The sequence below is a fragment of the Schistocerca serialis genome, chromosome 7 (assembly GCF_023864345.2).
Source record: "Schistocerca serialis cubense isolate TAMUIC-IGC-003099 chromosome 7, iqSchSeri2.2, whole genome shotgun sequence".
Classification (NCBI taxonomy): Eukaryota; Metazoa; Arthropoda; class Insecta; order Orthoptera; family Acrididae; genus Schistocerca; species Schistocerca serialis.
Genome location: NC_064644.1, coordinates 464254321 through 464272332, shown reverse-complemented (window position 1 = coordinate 464272332; position 18012 = coordinate 464254321).

The window sequence follows — 18012 nt, the reverse complement described above, 5'->3', positions numbered from 1 at the left end:
ACAATCGACAATCACACCAGCGAAATATATTTAACCATCACAGGGTAGCCACAACACATACTTTATCTCACATCACTAAAATGTACCTGATGAAAACGGACGTTAATAATAACACCATTTGATAGCAGTTTAACAGCGCCACAGTGGGTCATGCCCATGTAGAACACATTTCAAAAAAAATTTAAAAATAGTTGTAGTCTTCGGAATTGAATAAATTATATATCTATTAAAAGGTAATAGTCTGCAGATTCAGAAAACGCAAAAAAGTAAAATTTGAACTTTTCATGATTTTGAGCCTTTCCGGAGCCCCTTAAACAGGCAAATAGCAATCATTTAACTGAAAGCCTTTTAAGAAAGCAAGACTAGAAAATTTGAATGATGAGTTAAAATCATATTTAAATAAGCTTTGACCGAGCACATATTTTAAAACGAAATACTTCCTTCAAGGAACCAGCGATCAAAATTAATTACGTAATCCTCAACAACCATATTACATCCAAGACATTTAAGATTAAACAGTAATATATAACATCAGAGAGCTGCAGTCCCAAGTTTTAAACAGCACGTTTCAGATGGACTGCATTGCAACAGCACAATAAAAGTCCCTCACAGGATCTCCCCCACACAGGAAGTTATTGCCGCAATCGACAAAATATCAACATCATTCTATTTACAGACCTAAAACAAACTAAAAGCTCTCTTAAGTTTGGTAAAGTTAAATCCCTTTCAACACAATGTACATCACAAGTGTAGCCCTAGGACAGCACCGACACCCCGCAATTTAGCACGCGAAGAAACTACAGCGATGCACTCATCACGTATCCTTAGAAAATCCAGGATCAGAGGGCTGGCTCCCCAATAGCGGAACGTTTAACCACGCGCAGCGTGCGGGTTTACGGGATGCTGATCTCGCCCTTAACCTCAACACCAGTTCAAATACTAGTCAGCCTACAACCTTGAACCACCATACACATTCCTTCAGTTTCTGCATAGAAAGCCAATGGGATAGGCAAACAGACCAGCATATGATAAAAGCTTAGGCAATTTCCTTACTAGACAACCGTTATGAATAGTAACCGCATTTTTTTTAAACGTTAGTACACCCACAATCAAAAGACAAACAACGCCAATCATAAGGACAGTAGCACATAAGCAAGTAGCAATGGTAACTTGTGCTTAGATTGGCTACAAATCAGCACGTGATTGAACACACCAGAGAACAGTCTTTACAATATAACCATCAATACAACAGCAAATTACTCACACGTGTACTCCCCCACGATTTCGATTCGAAAAGCCATAGACAAAACGTGGAGAACGTATCACGTAGATAAACATAATGGTGCTCCCTCAGTTACCCCAAATAACTGACTCCCTTAGTTGTACAGCAAAGAACCAGACCTAATGAAATCACCACAGTTTTCGCCTCTAAATTGTCACAGTACAAGTGAGACTCAATCACAAATGTAATTTTACATCACCTGTTCCCGCATAGTCAATACAAGCGCCAGATTTTCACCCGCTTATAACGGCAGGCAGCAACATCGTACGGAAAAGAGCGTAGACACAAGCTCTTACCAATTCTCTTCTCCGAAAGCAGCCACCGCAACTCTCGGGAACCACTGGGACATCCAATCCAAAAATCGTTACTCCTTCACACAAATTACGCCCGCTTCCCGCTACTTGCTACGGCGCCTTCCGTTCAGAGCCAACTTGTATATATCCATGCAATAGGTCCGGTCCCACACTCGCTGCGTCAACGCGACAACCGCCTTCGACCACGTCCCGGAGCAACCCCCCCCCCCCCCCCCCCCCGGACCACGCCTCGTTACTCCTCGCGTAGGCCCCAGAGGGCGCTGCTTATCGCCCTTACCGTGGCAGGAAAGATAAACCACCAGACTGGCCACGGCTTACTAATAACTTGGAAAAACCTTCGTGAAATTATTAACGTCAAATTCTGGTAAAGGAAGACGTATGCCAGAGCATTGCGGCTCACAGTCAACTTTAGACCACGCATATAAATCCACGTTTGCAGCCACTTCAGTATCAGAAACGGTTTCACGACTTTCACGAAACGCTTCTTCAAGAACAGGGAAACAGTGTTCCCTACCGCTGCATGTGTACTATACGTTTTACACATTGATCCACTTGACACAGTGTTATCCAGTCTACCACGGTTACTGCCGTGGTGTTTGAAGGTGTAAAAGTAGTAATTGTATCATCAGCGTCACAGTCTCCTCCAATGTCTGAATCTTAGCATGCTCTTCTCCAACCTCTTCCCAGCAGTTCATTGCACGATCAGCCAGAACTACACCACCCGCGGAACAATGCCAGCTCCATGACGCCATTCTTATAGTTCTAAAAGAGCGATCGAACTGCAAAGCAGAACCAAAAATGATTAAATAAAATCATTATTACATTCAAGTGCATGAATAAACAGTTTTCGTCATGCTGCAAATTTTCAGCAACTTCAGCCTTGAAGGAAAGTGGTCGTAAATAACCTTTAGGCTCCCGCACTGCTTTTGTACTTTATAATGTGGAAAATGTTACTAAGAACTGAACTTACTTTACATCAGAAGATTAAATCCAGAGGTGACAAACGCATTCCGATCACAAAACCATCTCTGAAGAAGTGTGCCTCAAAGACCATCGACAAATATTCATAACATAACGGCAATCCAACACATACAGTGGCGCCACTCACTGCTGTGGAAGTTGTTATGGTATGTCAGTTGGAAAGATACTAGCGTCCGTAGATACGAGAAAGCCACCGTAAGATTAAAGTTTGTTTTCAGTTATGTTACTACTTATTTAAAGAAATGGTTATTACAGTTTTGCGTTCAAACCATCACTATATTATCAAGAGACATGAATGATCATAAAATAGAAGTAAGTAATGGCGAGTCTCACTGATTCAGAGACATAAACTACAATTTATTGATGAAGAAATAATTTTGAAAGTGTCTATCATTGCAGCTTACTCCGCGGAAAGCAGTATAATATAAAACAGTATTTCGTCCATGACAAGTACATACGAGTATTTATGATCTCGTCTGTGCTTATTATGATAGCCAATTTTCTTGCCATGTGATGGAAACTAATAATGCGTAATTTACTGTACTTCACACGACTTTCTAATTTACCAACATTTTCGATAAATCAATTACTTTTTCTTCAAAAGACCGTCTCTGTTAAATACTCTTTAGTTTGAGGCTCAAAGGTAGCAAAAGTTGAATAACTGGTTTCTTCTGTGTTGGGGAACATTTTTATTGCTTTCGAGGCTTTTTTTTATTTATTTACTAGCTGAGTACCAGGCTTCACTCAGGAAGTTAATAGGAGATTGTGTCTTAGTTCGAATAAAAGGATAACCGTTAAACTATATAATAAAATAAATAATTGAAAACATATTCTATTTACAATCCTTGTATAAGTATAATAGGTAAAAAAAATTATTGAAAATATTTTCTGTTTACAATGTTTTTTCGTTTTGTTATCCTGGGCATATAAGTACAAATTTTTCGGATTTCCTACTGAAAGCAAGCTACATATAACTGACACTGAGAGAAGCAAGATTCTTTCAGGTTCATGCCGCAGTATTTTAAAGTTTGTCCTTGTACTTTCCAATTTTAAAACTGTAGGCTAATTTGATTGGAAATTGCAATATTTTGCATTGGAATGGCAGTCCAGTAGAGATCAGTGATGTCCTATGGATAAACAGTGTGTGTCCTTTGTACCTTCAGTCCTAAGTCCGGCGTCGATGATGTTCGATAGTTTTTTGACGATCATCCTCGATCCATTACATAGTTTTGGTGAGTTAGTGTTTCTGAGTAGTACGATCGGAGGTCCAGTTTTATGTCGAAGGCAGTGTAATTCAATTCCTGGTACATGCAAAGAGTTTAGAGATTCTGTAGGGAAATCCACACTTCCTTCAACGTTTACCATCATGTCGATCGATTTGTATATTCTGTGTTCACCGGGACTTTTCTACTGAATATTAAAGTTGGTATCGTCGATAATATTATTTTAGTCGCCGTTTTGCTTCAGAATTGGCCAGATCTCCTTCTATTTTATTTTTGGACATTGTCTAAAATATAAACCAAATCAACTTTTTACTAACAAATGCACTAAGTACACTTCACACACTTTTCACACTTTAGTTTCTTTTTATATTCAGTCACTATATTCACTGCTTGTTTGTATTTACTCGCTGCACTACTTTTTCGGTTGCTCCATTCGTCACCGATAAGAAACAGACTTTCTAACCCACGACAGGTCTTGCTTTTGACACCCCTACCCATGGGTACCACCACCAGTGGCGAATTCCAGATCATGCCACAAAGGCTCCAAATGTTCCACAATATTCCAGAATATTCTACAATATTCGAGAGTGTTCTGGAATGTTCCACAATGATTTGGAACGTTCCGGGATGTCCCCGAACGTTCTGAAATCATCCCGAATGTTCCAGTCTATTCTCGAACGCTCTAGACCATTGTTGAACGTTCTGGAACGTTCTGGAATGTTGTGTAATGCTCTTGGATACTGTGGAATGGCTCAAATGTCTCTGAGCACTATGGGACTTAACATCTGAAGTCATCAGTCACCTAGAACTCAGAATACTTAAGCCTAACTAACCTAAGGACATCACACACATCCATGCCCGAGGCAGTATTCGAACCTGCGACCGTAGCGGTCGTGCGGTTGCAGACTGAAGCGCCTAGAACCGCTCGGCCACACCGGCCGGCCACTGTCGAATGTTCTGGAAGTTCTCGAATAATCTCGAATCTTTTGGAATGTTTTAGAAATTCCTAGTGGGCGAAACTTCCAAGCCCTTATATCTTTAAAAGCACGCCCTTCAGTTGAAAACAGCAACCTTCTTCATGGATGTGGCATAGAGAGCTACCACACCAGTAACTCCTTTACAAAAACGGTAGTTGTTTCTGTGTTTTAGAGCACGCAGGTTGCGTGTGTGCGTGGGTGGGAATTCCTATGGGACCAAACTACTGAGGTCTTCGGTCCCTAGACTTACACACTACTTAAACTAACTTATGCTTATAACAACACACACCCATGCCCGAGGGAGAACTCGAACCTCCGGTGGGAGGGGGCACGCAGATTCTACAAGTACATATCTTTTACGTCTGTGTGGTTTTCTCTTCAGCAGCAATTTTAGTGAAATACTTGGTTCCTTCAGTAATGTAGGTATAGCATCTCATATACGATACCTACGTCCAACATTCACACACTTATTTGGAAATGCCGCGAACAAGACATCACGTTGTTGGTTAGACATACGAAGTGTTTTTGCCGAAGATCAAGTGTTCTGCTGTTTACTAGCCTTTATCTTCCTAAAGGAAAACAAGAGTCTACAGTAAATATCTGTATGTTACAAGAAAGTCCTGAATAAACTGTCCTGTAAGGTAACGTTTCATTCCTCCCGAGGTATTGGGAAATTAATGAAATACAGTTGTGATATAATGATTTAGTTAATGACGATCTTAAGTGCATCACATACGCCCGCTTTTGTAAAACGCGTGTTAGAAATCAATGTAAACGGTACTATACGCACTCATATCGGATTGAAAAGTGTAGATTACTATACGATTGCGGTGCTGCTGTTCCTACATTTAAAAATGGGGAGGAGAGTCGTGACTGTGTATTAGACTGTGTCAGTACTACGCTGATATCTCAAGCCTACTAACTTAGAAACAAAAAACCGTGTTTTTACTAACGAGAGAAACTACACGAAATGAATATGACAGTGAAAATCAAAAAAATTTTATTCGCAACAGCTAGCCACACCTTCCAGCTAACTCTCTAAGCAGTCGCCGCTCAGACATTTGTCGTGGCGTTGTAAATACCTTCTAGTAACATCGTAACAGAAAGCAGCCGCCTGTGCTCTCCGCCAATTCTCTACGCTTGTCTGATTTTCGTTGTTTGTGCCAAAACGTTGTCTTCGTAGGCAGAGGTTCATGTGAGCATAGATGAACAACAGAGGGAGCCAATTAGGGGCTGTATTGTGGGTGATCGAACACTTCCTATCGAAAACGCTACAGGAGCGTCTTCATTGCCCCTGCAAAATACGGCTGAAAGTTGTCTTGAAGAAAAAATGCTTGACATTTATGTTATGTGGGCTGCATAGCTTCAGGCGAAGTCTCATACCAGAACCACATTCTTGGCAGGAGGCACTGTTGTTTTAGGCCTTTCTACAGGAACACTAAAGACACAGCCCAACTTATGTGGGGATAGTTCCATGGCATTTTTACAATGGCTTCCACTTCGCGCCTAATCGAATCTTATTTTTAGAATACGCCTCTTACTTTTAACATCGATTGTGTAATAAACATCATTTAAGACCAGCTGTATATACATTTTCCAGTGTCACTTAAAATGTCGGGTAGCAAGAAGCACACAGATGCTGCCATTTCCTACCTAAAAGAAGATTTGAATTATTTTTTTCTACGATAGTCAGTGTCTTGAATTTATTCTGACTGACGTAATACATTTACTTGCGCCAGTCGAGAATAATTGACTGAATTAAATTCTGGCTGATTCTCTTAAAGAGAGACAGATATTACGATGCGCAGTGATTGTGGTTTCAGAATACAGACAAAGTTTGTATGTTCAGCAGTTAATCTATTTCCTTTTCCATGTTGAGTGGATTTGAGTGACTGTTTGATGGGTTACTTTCACTTCACATAATTCAGTGCAATTTCCTTTTTTTGTGACATGAATGCTGCAAGAAACTGAGAGAAGTTTTTACACCTTTTAGCTGCGGAGACCGTTCTTTTTGTTATAATACTCCCAGAGCGGCGGAACTTCCGGTATCGTAGGAAGCGGGAAATCATACCGAGTCAAATAGCAAATCTAGGGCCCCAGTAAGATTCATACGCTGCTATGACCGGGGATTTTTGTATTAGTCTCCTGTTACGAACGGTTCACCAGGCTTAGATTAGCAAAACTGATATTCCATGTGAAGTAAGCGTCCAAATTCGAATGTATTTTTGAACGAGTATATCAAAACCTACTGCACGTATGGAATACATGGTGGTCATCACACGTAGCAGCAGATTTTGTAACAAATGTCTGAGAATATTCGTCTAGAAGTTAAAATGGGAGTGGATCTTTTTCCACTGAATGTGTAAGTTTCCTGTTTTGGAGAAAAAGTTTCTAAATTAAGCTAAGTCACCATGTCACTTTTTCAACCCTTAGTACCGTGAAATGCGCTAGTCGTCCATACCATTTTTCACAGTAATATTTGACCAGATCGATCTCAACGTACAAGGTGATCCAAAAGTCCGTTAATAGTTTAGAATTAAACACTTCACGGAATAATGTAGGAAGAGAGGTAAAAATTAGCACTCGTGCTTGAAATGACATGGACTTTAATTGAAACCAAAAATGTGCACAACGTGACCAAGAGATGACACTTAATATGATACAAAACCAATAATTAGCATAACAAGAAATTATTAGAAAAGATGGTGTTCCTTATAACAAATGCTCAACATTTCGGCCGTTATTCATCAACAAGATCTGTAGTCGACTAACAATGTTGTGAGCAGGATTGCACGGTATATTAGTATGCATGGTGAGAAATCGCCGTCGGATGTTGCCTTCTAGCATCTCTAATGAGGTCGGAAGACAGCAATAGGCTCTCGACGTCAGTAACATCAAAATTAATAATCACACATTATGAGGACTTTGGATCTGGGAGGCTAACCATGGTGGACGTTGCGGCTCAACACGCGATCCTGATCAAACAATGTCACAAGAGATCTACCATACGTGTAGCAATATGGCGTGGAGCGCCATCCTGCATAAAACTGATACCTTCCAGCAGGCGTTTATCAGACAGGCCAGGGATGATCTGACTTCCACATTCACTGCAGCTCATTTTTTACTCGATTCTTATGCGGCATCACTGAGGTGTTGCTGCCCAGCCCCATCTGCTGGCCAGTTTTTGCAATATTTTTTGGTTTCAATGAAACCTCGTGTCAATTTATGAATGTGTGGAAATTTTTACCTCTATCTACATCATTCCGTGAATTCATGTATTTTTAAATATTCACACCCTTTTGGGTCATCCTTGTAATAAGAAAGGTAATACTAAATTTTTCTCAATTATTCGTTCTATAGTGACAGTCTCTTCATATTTTTGTTGCACATACATCCAAATTCCTCAGTTATTTTGCGGATATATTCCTATCTCTCTCTTCCCCCAGAAGGTGTGTCTTCTAGGGCTTCGTCGATGAGCTTTAGACATGTTCCCTTCATCAAAGGTCCTCCAGGCAAACTTTTCTGTTCTCTCCTTCTCCAGTTTCTTTACATTTCTGTACCAAATTCCTCGTTCTTTAGTGAATACACTGAGTGATAACCAATTTTGATGATAAGTTAATCGCTAACCTTACTCCACGTACTCCATGATACTTGTTCCTTTCTTCTTTTACTCTCAGCCCATTTTTCTATGACATACTCTGATTATGAATCGCTAATAAAGTACGACTACTCACGGCGTACCGGTAATTAGAATATTCTGAACATTCAATACACATGAGTTTTCGCGACTTCAGTTAACAGGACATCCGCAACTGAGTATCGTGGAATCAGATAATAAAACGCTTCAAGTGTAAAGTTTTATTGATTCAGCGACATCTTCAGATGAACAAGAACCGTGGTGCCCGTGGTCGCCGCACACTGGACACTCGGCTGCGGGTAGGTTTCCCGTCTGTCGGCTTCATGTGCGGCTGCCACCTTCACGCATACTGCTGTCTAATGTGCGGCTGCCACATGCGTCGTGGTTCTTGTTCACCTGAAGATGGGTTCACAATCGCCAGAAACCGGTCGTGATTGAAGTGAAGCGCTTTATTATCTGATCCGTAGAGATTTAGTTTCATAATACCAACAGTGTTCCTTTAACGCTTTCTCTACCGGGTGAGTCTGAAGACTTGACTGAGTTTACACAAATTCTTAACTGTGTTGTAACATCACCAGTTATCCTTCACATATCGCCTCACATCCTAACATGGAAATCATCTCGTAGATTTCAGTTTTTTGCCAGTTTTTTTTTCGGCAACGCAGTTACTTAACAGAGAGAGCAGGTGAAATCAAAATCTGCACAACTTTGTGCCTATTCCTTGCTATCTCTTATTAATTTCCAAAAAACAGCTGTAGAGTTGTGTTCAGTGCAAGCGAAAATACAAATCATTACCCGCGTGCATTTGATTCACACCGTTAATTTCTCTCTCTCTCTCTCTCTCTCTCTCTCTCTCTCTCTCTCTCTCACACACACACACACACACACACACACACACACACACACACACACACACCGTCTTTATGATTCTAGGAGAGATACAGGAAGAGAAATGATAACTATTCTTCTGTTCACAGGTTCATCGTTGTCCCTCGCCGTTGGTAATGGTGAGTTAATGAGTCTTTCCAAAGTATTCAGTTCTTCGATACTAGCTGGCTGTAAGTCGTCGTTGTACTGTAAGAGTTTTTAACAGGTTTAAATCTCTAATTCTATACAGATGTGTGATAACATACGGATAGGAATTGTTGGTTCCGTTCTATTATCGCGTAGTAAAACGTTGTATATGATTTCACATTCACCTTCAATGATAATATCAGTTGCCTTAACACAGACAAAAGACAATATGTCACTCAACGTGCTATTGTATTAACCACGAACCCTTTTTGGTTCCATTTTTAGGCAAGAGATTAAGATATAATTTTTGTGGGGCTACGGACTACATACCGCAACTGTTGCCTTGACATTCAACGCCCAATCCAGATCAGTATTTTTTGCAAGATCGCACAACCTTCTAGTCAGAGCAATGCTTTAAATAACGTACACCATGCAGGAGTAATGCATTCTTAAGCTAAGTCTTTAGCCAGGTTACATTTTAAGGTATCGGCTAACGAACTGAAATTTAATTTGAGGACATTCTGAGAAAGGAAAATCACTCAATCACGGACCACTCAGTCATTACCAAACGAAGCCATTTCCTGTAGTTAATGTTGTCTGCACTTGAGAGAAACTAGAGATGAAAATCGTTGTTACGCATCTTATAAACCAATTAGCGCTGGCATAGTATCATACTTTAAAATGAGCAAATAAATATACTCCTTCACTTCTGTTATATAAACTTTTTAGCAACATCTTCTGAACTACAGAATTATTCGTAACTATCTCTGGACCTTCACAATGTGACTTCGAGAAAAGTACAACACAGCAGAAAAATAACGCTGCTCAGTGGATAGAGCATTTCTCCAAACTTCGATTCGTAATATGCGCCGTGACGTAATTGCAGACTTCACTATTAGGGGGCAGTCGTATCAGAATATGCAGACAAATCATCCACTCTATATTCACGAAATGAATGACACTGTCAGAAAAAATTAGTACACACTTTTAGAGGTTCCCTATTCACTCAATATTTCTTGTTGCAGAATTGCGTGTCGATAACATGAAATGATTACATTTGCCGATAATGGCAGAAGCGGTTCTGAGGTAGCAGGTATATACACATGCTGAAATATCCATATTACTATGTTTTTTACCTCCACTGGTGACAATGCAGGCTATGGGTCTGGCACCTAGTAGATGGTTCAAATTACGAATACTGTCCTGGGATACGTTATGCCATGCCTACTCGACCTGTTCACGTAGTTCTGTAAGAATTGTTGGTTGACGAGCGGCACAAGTCATTTCATTTCCCTTGATATCCAACATGTGCTCGATTAGAGAAAAATCCGGAGACAGTGCTATCATTACGACTCAAGGACATGTGTTCATTTTATATACCAAAGTAAACTTGTTTTTGTTAAATATGACGTGCGCCTACTATTATTTACAAATTTTGTTACAAGATGATGATTTTATATCTGGCGTTTCGTGGGGAGCAAATATTTCTCTTAATTTATGGCCAGTTTTAAGTCTCATGTCCTGCAGTATATGTTAATGACATTAAAAACACTTAAAATTGCATAAAAGCCGAAACTGGGTCGTAATTAAATAAACAACAATACAGTCAATTGTGGTGTGTTCATTTAAAAACTATCGCATGACTGTTGTTGAGCAACATCAAAAACTGTTCAATTGATAGTTCATTTTTCCTTATCAAATAAAACATTAACGGAAAAGGTTAATATGGGCATGTGGGATGTGCTGAATGACACATTTCCTCAGAGGGGAATGGATCATGCTAGCCTCACTGCATGGCCGTCCTACTCCCCCGACGCCAGGGCATTTTCGTGTTGTTACGTCAAGAATCGCTTGTATCCAACACCAGTCAAGTGATATTGCTATCCTTCGTGCACGAATAAAGAAAGGAGCCAGAATGTTGGTGCTGCAATGCGGGCATGTACATGGGAAGAACCTGAATATCACCAGGAAGGAGAGGCACACCGCAGTCAGTCGCAATCAAATAGGCTTTTATTATTCTCGCAAATCTAGATTTCGGCTATAAATATTTCATTATAATTCAAACATAATTTCGGCAGTTCATGTCACCATACCGGCTTATAGGGAGGAGGACACTGCATGTACTATGAGTGGCGAGTGGGACACACATTGGAATTGTGGCATAACAAAAAACATCTAATTGTCTCCAAATCAGAATTTTTTGAACTGATGGAGAGAATTTAGGAACACTCTGTCATTGGGCATTGTCGTCGTTCGGTTCCCGAAGATAAGGGAAAAAGAACTGCAGCACATGACGAGGACTGCGGTAGCTGGGCAGCGGATGGTGGGATGCAGGTAAGTGGATGATTAGTGGCTGTAACTGGCTCAAAGCAGTGCCCGCGGCGCCGAGTGCGAACACGGTGACCGTGATGAGCAGGTAACACGTGTTGCGACATGCGCCCAGGGTCATCTGATCAGCGCCGGGCCTCGGGGGTCGATAGCGGTGCGATGCATTCGGGAGCACACAGCGCATTAGGCACCTGCTTGTGCAGCTAACGCGACAACGGACTGTCTCGCCCACAGGAATCACAGCAGCGATTGCTGTTCCGTCCTCCGCTATCTGGAGTACAGATCATGGCAACAGGTTGAAACATTCAAGACCCTGGGTGCATCTCTAAGATAAGTTGAAAACTGCTCGTGCTGCAATCGAATACGGTGATTTTTAACTTACTAATTGGTTTACTACCTTTTCTTACCAGTAAACTATTATTTTACACCGCTGTATAGCAATTCTGCAAGATTTGCAAAATAATTAATGACCCCTTCCATAATACACAACGATTTTTATTTGATGAAACAGATTGAAGTTATTGGGTGCCAAATATGAAAAAGCTGTGCTGGCTCCGGCTTATGCATTGGTTTAAAAAAAAAGGTTCAAATGGCTCTGAGCACTATGGGACTTAACATCTGAGGTCATCAGTCCCCTAGAACTTAGAACTACTTAAACCTAACTAACATAAGGACAACACACTCATCCATGCCCGAGGCAGGATTCGAACCTGCGACCGTAGCAGTCGCGCGGTTCCGGACTGCAGCGCCTAGAACCGCGTGGCCACCGCGGTCGGCCTGCGTTGGTTTAAATCTTGACTGTTACTCTACGTTTTTTTCCCCACGCTTATTGCTGTTATGCAGTGGTTCTTCCTCTTCCTACGGTGGCTGCTGCTGTGTGTATCAATATTCGCACCTTGTACTATCTTTGTTCTGGTCCTTACAGTTTCCAGCTAGCCTGTGTGCGGCAGTCGTTCGGTTGGTGTGCATCAGGCAGGAAATCTCCACTCAGCGCAGTGGGCAGGGCGCGCTAGCGGTCTCCACTCAGTGCCGGAGTGTGTGGGAACTGTCCCGATTGCTACGAGGTCCGTGGCTTACCGACCCAGGAAATCAAGGTCGAGAGGTGATTTAACTACCGAAGCCAGTCTGTTCACATTGTGCCGTTGGTATTCGTGGTTGGCTGTTTGGGGTATTCCCGTGAGCAACAGCGAGTGTTCGAGCTGGCCAAAGTTTGGCCACCATCTGGTGGAGTTTAACTGTATTTCGGTTATTTGAAGTCCAAGTGCACCAGCTGAATTTTCTGCCCTGTGGCCGTTAGCGTTCCGGTTACCTGCCCTGGCCGCTGACGTAAAATTCAGGTAGTGTCCTTTCCTCACCGTGTTGTCGCTGTCCAACACGTGTGTGTAGTTTTGACAGTTTATGCATACTTTGTTGTAGGCAGCTACGCCTTTTACCTTTTGGCTTTGCAGTTCCTTGTGTACTGGTCGGGTGGAAAGCGTCTTTTCGGTGGGTCCGTTTACTGTCTCTTGGTTGGGTTGCCGGGCGCCTCGGATATAGTTGGGCGACTACCAGTATCCCCTAAGCCAACTGATCGAGTATATTTCAAGTGTAGACCCATCGACAGAAACGTCTGAGCGCCGCTTGGTGTACTGCCTTTTCTTACTGGCGTTCGATTGTGTATTTTAATGGCTCATAGCCGATGGTTTGAATTTGTATGTTTTTGGTTGGCTTTTAAATAATGGGCCTTCACCGTTTTAAAATAGAAAATTCCTTAATTGAGAAGTCTTACAATGTTTGGGCCTACAGCCTCATATAAAAAAATTATTTAAGGACAAGAGCTTGGGCTTTTTGCCTTGTTAAAATTTATTGTAGTCGTGTTCCGAGTCCTGGGTCTTTAAAATTCCTTACTTGTCAAGTCTTAGATTGCTTGGACCTTCAGCCTCATTTGAAATATTATTTAAGGATAAAACCTTGCGCTTTCTGGCTTTTGAGAATTTATTGTAGTTGTGTTTTAAATCACGGGCCTTTAGCCGTTTTAAAAATTAAAGAGGTTGGCCCTTAAGCCATAAGATTGTGTGACATATTCAGTCAATAGTTAAGCTCGGAAATTTGCGCTGTAATGTTTGGGAAACTAAATAAAGTTATACATGTTCGAGTGTAACTGACAGCCGTTCATTTTTGGCCCCTTTCCACAATTCCAACTACCTGTTCTGTCATGCAGATTTAACCAGGCGTCTCATACTGCAACGTAACTCCGCCGTCGATATCACCGTTTTGTTGACAAGAAGATGATTTCATTTTTCATTCCAGCACAAGGATTGAATGTATTTTCTATTTATGTTTTACTCTTTGGTACTAAATCAATACAGAAGATCTCTTATGTATCCGACAAAACACTAAAAAAATATTCGGAGATGAAATCAACTTCACCTAACTTGGTACACGAACGCCAGTTGTGACCCACTTGTATGGTCGCTGTCTTTTTTCTGGGCTGAGGTGATAAACCCACGTCTCATCTGTAGTAAGAATATGGGGCGAAAAAGCAAACAAACTGAATTAATTTTTAAACCGATTCAAATCTTCGTTTCACATTTTTCACCTGGTCATTAATCAAAAAATCCGCACCAACATTCTACAGAGAATTCTAACAAATATTTTGGTCACGGAAAACAAGTTTTATTCTTCCTTATGAGAGGTATATGGCGTTCGAACAGATTTCGGGATCGCAGTCCGTTGTCATAAACTTCACTCCACGTTATTTCCACTGGACATCTGCCAGTCATCTTCAGGTCAGCTATTGAAGACTGGAGTATTCTGGCGTCTTCGTCTTGATCAAGACGCCAGAATACTCCGATGACTATGACAAGCGGCAACGCCGAAGACAGCTCATATTCGCAGTTCCACCAGCGAGGGCGCTGCCTGTTTTTATTGTTTGTTATCTTCTAATTATGTTTTTCAACTCTTCTGCAGGCAGCAGAGCGGCATATTAATTTGGGGGGGGGGGGGGGGGGGGGACTAAAATTCAATATAGGAAAAAAAGTCTTCGTGATCTTACGATGGCTCAGCTGAGGATGACTGCCATGTGTCCAGTGGAAATATCGTGGAGTGAAGCTTACGACAACCGGCTGCAGACTCGAAATCTCTTCAAACATTAAATTTGCCGGGAAAATTTTAAATTTCTCGGGTGCATAGCGTCTAGTCATTGATCATCCAATACCACATTGCGTATTTATCTGATATTTTTATCTATGGTTGCAGATTTGGAACGGATCTACTTCAAAAGCAATATGGTGGTTTTCAATTATCAAATGTCTCATAAAAGTTTAAAAATTTCTGATTCTTTCCTTTAGTGTGCTTCATATCGACACTGCTAGGAATATTTCAAAAAATCTTTCACAAAATGTGCTGTTGAGATCATCCAACAATACTAGTTTTCCCATTTCCCTGGTTCAAGTCAAGAACTTAACTTCGAGGTTCTTCCGATTTTTTATCACCGCATTCCTAACTTTTCGGATTATCCGGCGCTGTTCCAGCCATTTCAAACAACCTCATGAGAATTGTGTCTTTAACGTTTTTGAGGTATAATATTCATATACTCAGTCTCCTTCATGAAACAGCAAATAGAAACTGTTATGAGAAACTTATTTGCTAAAATTGTAGGTACAAGATCTAATTTCTAGTGAATTGTTCTAGCGAATTGTTCTAGAGAATTGTGTCCAGGAACGGGAGTGAGGTGACAGCCATGAACACTAAAAGGAATCTAATGACAATAGGAATAAGCTTCTACAAGAGGTAGTCGTGGCCTCAAAATATATTATGTCTTTCCCAAGCATTTGTCTCATTTGTCTCCAGTGATAATATAAACAAAAAATTTAGATGACTTTTTTTGTTCAGTACTGTTCAAAACATGTAGGCGCACATACATGCGTGCTTAATTAGCATGTCACATTATCACAGTCTCCACTTACATTATACCAATATTTTCCCTACGAATTACGCAACTATGGTCAGCTATGATGATGAATTTGGGTATTAAGCCGAAGTTACTGAAAGGCGCAGTAAGAAAGCGAAATGTGTCGTAAGCAGACGTATTCAGGAGCTGTTGCTCATCTATGATAACTTAAAATTTTATAAATGTGTAGTACGCGTCAGAGAAAAAGAGGGAAAGTGAAAATACAGTGGTAATTACTTGAATAGTCGTACAGAACTGCACGTTTAGATTAACAGGCAGAAGACTATGTTGGTTACGAGATAACGAGGTGACCCATACACGGATATCATCGTTTGGCCGGATTAACAGCTGTTGTTCCTACTCAGCAACCAGACAGAGTGTGACTGTTTCACTATTTTTCATGCTCGTCTATGTGGATAATCCTCTTTAATGTCCCTCTTCGCCGGCCGCGGTGGTCTCGCGGTTCTAGGCGCTGAGTCCGGAACCGCGCGATTGCTACGGTCGCAGGTTCGAATCCTGCGTCGGGCATGGATGTGTGTGATGTCCTTAGGTTAGTTAGGTTTAAGTAGTTCTAAGTTCTAGGGGACTGATGACCACAGATGTTAAGTCCCATAGTGCTCAGAGCCATTTTGAATTTTGTCCCTCTTCTTCACCTCTGGAACGGATTCCATTGATAGCTGAAATACACAGATTGAAATCGCCGACTGTCTTAACCTAGGGTAGGTGGCATTTTTGCTTGTACACAGGGTGTCGGATAAAGAGAAAAATAAAAACCTTGAGAAATTGTGAATGTGAAGTGTATCGTTATTAGTGCACCGTGTAACAAACGAGGGATGTGGAAGATGAGTTGCGGTAATGATCATACATTTTACGTACATATACGCCTGTGAAGAGAGACTTAGAGTAAATAATAAATAAGAGGCATTGATAGCCATAAAAGAAGGAACGGCATCTTGATTTTGGTAAAATGTAGATAGGCATCTTTTGTCTGCGGAATGACTCGGTTTGAGCCAAAATTGCATTTGGGAATATGGACCACACCTTTCAAATATTACGTTTGGAGCTTATGCTGACAGGGGAGTGAAATGTGGAAGGTATGTAGATCACAGGATGAACAGTAATCATTCGACAACATTCTAGAAAGAAGACAGGAAGGACAGATGTCTGTATAATCGTCTTAGAAGAAGCCTCGACAGGGTGATGGAACATCATCTGAGATCTTTCGGAAACGGTGGGGATAGATCGTAACGAAGCGAAAAGAGGTGTTAAGGAATGCTGAATGGAAACGTTTGGAAGAAAGCTATTCCTCCCTAAAGACATCATAAAAGAGACTTTACAAGGACTTTCCAATAATCTTCCTTCGTTGCATATGTAAATGGAGCTGGGTAAAGAATAGCTAGTGTTAGAATGAAGTATTCTCGACAAGTAGTCGTATAGAGAAGCTTATGCAACACAGGTGTAGTAGTACAATTTCTTTACATAGTTCACTGTCCACTTCACAGACATCATGTCATGCACTCTATTTGGTGCAACAAAATCCATATCATCCTCGACCACCCCAACCAAATTAACCAATTCATCGTCATACATTTACCTTATCAGCTGGCACATTGTCATACACACGAACATCTACATGAACAGTCAACAGTGATATCAGGCACATAGTTACCACTCACACACACACACACACACACACACACACACACGCAGTCATTACCCCAATCTTCATTGTCATCACTAACTGTACCACCTTGTGCTTCTAGAATTGACATGTATCTTCACTGGTGCTGGAAAAGGCAGTGTCAGTGAAAAAATATATAGTAAACAAAGATTAAGATTCTTACCTGGGTGCTGATTATGAAAAGCATGGATACATCTCAAGGGGTAAAAGAGCCACAAACGGGAAAGACTGTGTTCAGCAGGATGTTAACAGTGCTGCACAGGGTAAAGATGACATTAAGAAATAAGCGTTATATCATACATCGACGAGACGCGTTCACACCATGTTGATGGCTGAATGTTTGAGTGCAGCTCAGGGGACGATTTTCATCTTATGTGGGAAGTAATACATTCCGTCATCCTTGTGATGGCCCATTTAAACCCATGCTGTGTGCTGATGCATTCCTCATCCACTCGATTTGCAAATTTCCCAAACACCAGTAGCAGACTGTAAACATAATTACAGTCACTATAAGGTGCCTGCTGTACAACAGTTGGAAATTGTGAAGGTTCCATTGATAAGATGCAGCAATCAAGTTCCTTATTGAAGCATCTTAGATGCATAGTACACCGGATCAGAGGCTTGCTGGCAACTGAGTTCTGATT